Consider the following 4545-nt stretch of genomic DNA (forward strand, 5'->3'; position numbering starts at 1 on the left):
ATTGAGAAAGAAAGAGATATATAGTAGGAGCAATCTGGCATGTTGGAAGATGGTAGACTTTACTTTCTGTCTTTATTATTTTTACTTCAGTATGTGGCTAATCTTTAAGGGGCTTCAGAGGATAGTCAATTCTTCAGAGGTAGAACAGATAGGAGCAAAGAGAAATTTCTGAGAACTGGTTCTTGATATGAAGGGTCATTTATTTATTTATTTATTTGGGTCCAGTCATGGGGCCTGAACTCTGGGCCTGGGCACTGTCCCTCAGCTCTTCAGCTCAAGGCTAGCACTCTACCACTTGAGCCACAGTACCACTTCCAGCTTTTTTTTTCGGCTTATGTGGTGCTGAGGAATTGAACCCAGGGCCTCATGCATGCAAGGCAAGCGCTCTACCACTGAGCCACCTCACCAGCATGAAGGGTCATTATATGTAACTTCACTGTGATCTGTCCTATAGTCAAAGCCTTCAACTAAAGCTATGTTTTGAATAACTAGAGTGCTAGAATTTTTCCATTGCGAAACCAAAATATGAGAGAATATCAATTTCAAAATGGAAAGATCTATTTTGAGTTGTCATTTCAGAGATTTCTTTGTGAAATAAGTTGGCTCTATTTCTTTTGGACCCAAAGCAAGATAGATATAATGGTGGGAATGCATGGTCTAGCAAAGATAATCACCTCATAGGGGCTAGGAAGCCAAGAGACAAGGGAGAAATACTGGAGATAACTAACTTACAGGGAGCAAAGTTCCATTTTGGGTCACAGTCTGAGTTTTCCGTCTGTAGTCATCTGACTCCATTGTCATTAGGCCTGTGGTGGCTCAGGACATCATGGAAGGAATGGTGGAACCGAGGTGCTCACTTAAGATAGCTGGGAAGGTGAATCCCGAAGGTACGAGGAGCCAATGTCCATTCCAAGGGACCATTCTTCAGGGACTAAAACCTGCTGCCTCATCCTACCTTTTAAAAAATTTTCTGCCACCTCCCAAAAGTACTCTAGCTTGCCAACTAAGCCTTTAAGAAATGGGCCTTTGGGGGACATTTTCAAACCAGAGCAGCAAAGTAAAAGCAAGGAAAGTTGTACCATGGTAACAACACAAAAATGATGGGCTTCTTTTTTTTTTTTTTTTTTTGAGGAAGGACAGTTTTATTATCTTCATGTACAGAGAAATCAACATTGCACACTTAGCCCAGCTTCGTGGCCAGCTCCTTAGCCTTTGTCTTTTCCAGCTTGGCAATTCGAGCCACAGATTTTGGACCCAGGACATTGCCTCCCCAGTGACGGCAGATCTCGTCATATCTGTCATTGTAATTGGTCCTGATAGCCTCCACCAGCTTCGCCAGAGATCCTTTGTCTTCCGAGTTAACCTGAGTGAAGGCAACAGTGGTGCATGTTTTCCTGTGGACGAGGCGCCCCAGCCTGCCCCTTAATGATGCAGTAGGGAACACCCATCTTGCGGCACAGGACAGGCAGGAATACAACCAGCTCGATGGGGTCCACATCATGTGCAGTCACCACGAGCTGGGCCTCCTTGGTAGTAACAGTGTTAACCCCTGCTCGGACTGGAGGTCTCTTAGTGGGGACATCTCCTTTGCCAGCAGCTTTCTTCTCAGCTCGGGCCAAGAGTCTCTGCTTCTTCTCCTGTTTTGTCTCTGGCCTGTACTTGTGGGCCAGCTTAAGCAGCTGTGTAGCTGTCTGGCGATCCAAGGCTTGGGTAAACTGGTTAATTGCAGGAGGCACTTTCAGCCGCTTGTAGAGGTTTGCTGTTTGCCGCTGCCGCTGCAGCCGGATATAGCTGGGCCATTTGACAAAACGGGTGAGGTCCCTTTTGGGCTGGATGTCCTGTCCAATGCCAAAGTTCTTGGGCCTTTTTTTAACACCTTCTTGGCCTCCTGCTTCTTCACGACAGCAGGGCTGGGGCCACCTTCTTCCCCTTGGCTTTCTTTCCTTTCGGCATCTTGGGTGGCTGGAGAGAGCATGATTGGCTTCTTAATTGTACAAAAAACAAATTGTTCATTGAAAACATTGATTGGGCTTTTCTTGTGTTTAACCAATTTCTTTTTACTCATTTGAGTCTTGAATTATTTAATAACATTTGTGTACTTCAGATTTTACTGTATGTAATTTTGCTCATCTTTTAGGCCTGTAATATCTTAATTTTCTTGAATGTATCAAGAAACTAAATATACAGAATAAGTTGCTTCCTGTGGGGGAATCACAAGATCTGAACATTATGTATATAATTATGAAATGCAAGTTTATCATTAAGAGACTAAATTTAATTAAAAAGTAAGATTTAAGAAATATGAATAGGTAGTTAAGTACCATATCACCATATGTGTCTTGTTGCTTACATTAATCACAAATTTATTATGTATTTTCAATATTTCTCAATAATAATATTGTGACTCAGTATTATCACTGATATTCTATTGTCCATTTTAAGCTCAATTAGAATATACCAGCAAACATTTGGATTGGGTACATATTCAACACTTACTGATTATTCTTTTGTAGGGAAAAGTTGTTGTAAAGGGGATAAGTATATCAGATTTTAGTGGTAAAACTTCATCCAGTTTTGCTTTTCTCCCTTGTTCTCACCTAATAATGTTTAAAAAATTCTGAGTGGAAAGAGAAGAACTAATTTCTCCTTTGAGCACATAAACTACCTAATTCTCCTGACAAACTTTCCAAATAGCATTAAATTCAGGTCTGTCTGAGTTCAAGCTCAGGTGCTTTTGCCTATTATCATTTCTTGTTAAATGTCACAAAACTCAAGATAGCTGATATTTAGCAACTGTCAGCAGAAAATCTTTTGTTCTTATAAAGTGTCCTTGTTGAGGTTGCTAATGTGATACTTAATCCCCAGTAATAATTCATACTTTTGTTAAAAAAAATCCTGCTCTCGTTTCCTTTACAGTGTGGTTGGAATCTTACTGTCAGACACTTTCCTATGTTTACAGATTGTTCCCCCATGTGCCCATACCCCCTTAGGACACTGTTGGAATAAATCTACTTTAGTTCTCTGAATCTGCCTCAGTTTTTCTCTGTTCCAGTTTCTTTGTAGAAGGTCTTAACTCTGCCTGGAATGCTTTTATTCCTTCTTAATCAGAAGACAAAAATTTAATCTGTAGTAGTTTAGTGTGGGTTCTACAGAGAAACAGAGTCAATTCATATCTATCTATTGGTAGATACAGATTTAACTAGAGAGATTTCCTCTAAGAATGAGCTGAGAATGGGAGCTGAGAATTTCTGGATCTTCAGTCAGCAAGTTGCAGAAGGTATAGATCGACTCTAAATCTGAAGTCCTATGAAGAGAAGTTGGTGGCATAAGTTGCAGTCTAAGTTGAGTCTGAATGGCAGAAGATTTTGTCCCATCTTAAAGACAGGTAAGAAGAATAAATTTTCTCTCTTTCTAAAATATTTTTTATTGCAAAGATACCATACAGTTATATGAGTAAGGTAATGAGTACATTCCCGTCAATCATTGTTACCCCCACCTTTGTTTTTCCCTACTATCCCTCCCTTCCCCACCTCCCCAACTCCTCTCTCTCCCACCCAAGTTGCAAAGTTTGTTTTCAACATAATATCTTGTATGTCACTTTGTTACAATGGGTCAACCTGTATCCTTATTTAAACATTTTGTGATTTCCCTTCCCCTCCCCAAATTACAAAAATGCATATACAAGATGCAGGGCACCAGAATCAAATACAGTGTCACCCGGGGTTATACCATGGGGGAAGAACATACAAAAGAAACAAAAAAAAAATCACTTAGTACATTAAAAACAACAGCGGCCAAGATAAAACCTCTTGTGTCCCTATCTTGGGATTCATTTTACTTAACATCCCAGCAATCCCACTTTCGAGCAATTATCCAAACTATCACAAATAAGGCCATACTAAAGCTACCAGAAGAACTGTTTATCGCAGCATTATTCACCATAGCTAAGATAATGGAACAAACCCAGATGCCTCTCAGTAGATGAATGAATCAAGAAAATGTGATATGTGTGTGTGTATGTGTGTGTACATACATATGATGGAATTCCATGCCTCCATCAGAAAGAATGACACTGCCCCATTTGTAGCAAATGGAAAGACTTGGAAAATATTATACTAAGTATAGTAAGCCAGGCCCAAAGATACATAGGTCCATGGTTTCCCTTATTTGCAATAACTAGTATACGCCTAGAATAATCTTACCAGACAAGCAGAAAAGGTCAAAGCTATGTACATTTGACCATATAAGAGTGAATTTTTTCTATTCTCCTTTTTAATTCTATTCAAGGACCTCCAATATTGGAGAAGGAAATCTTTTATTTAGATCAATTTTTATTTTATGATCAGTTCAAATATTAATTTCATTCAGAAACACCCATACAGACATACATAGAATCAAATTTGGCTAAATATCTGTGTATCCTATAGCCAAATTAAGATGACAGAACATTAATTATACACATTCCCATGATTTGACTCAAAATTACCTGAACTTTAGAGACTTTATTGAGCATTCCTGGCTAAGTTAATTGCCACATACCCCATG

General features: G+C 39.4%; 1 pseudogene across 1 annotated transcript; it reads right to left on the bottom strand.

The window, feature by feature from the left end:
• Positions 1–1127: 1127 nt before the first annotated feature.
• On the bottom strand, positions 1128–1966 carry LOC122115011 (annotated as a pseudogene). Its single transcript, XR_006148681.1, has one exon. The product of XR_006148681.1 is annotated as a 60S ribosomal protein L7a-like (transcript).
• Between the last annotated feature and the right edge of the window lie 2579 nt (positions 1967–4545).

This window comes from Dipodomys spectabilis, unplaced genomic scaffold (genome assembly GCF_019054845.1).
Source record: "Dipodomys spectabilis isolate Male_0828 unplaced genomic scaffold, ASM1905484v1 ptg000115l, whole genome shotgun sequence".
In the NCBI taxonomy this organism is placed as follows: domain Eukaryota; kingdom Metazoa; phylum Chordata; class Mammalia; order Rodentia; family Heteromyidae; genus Dipodomys; species Dipodomys spectabilis.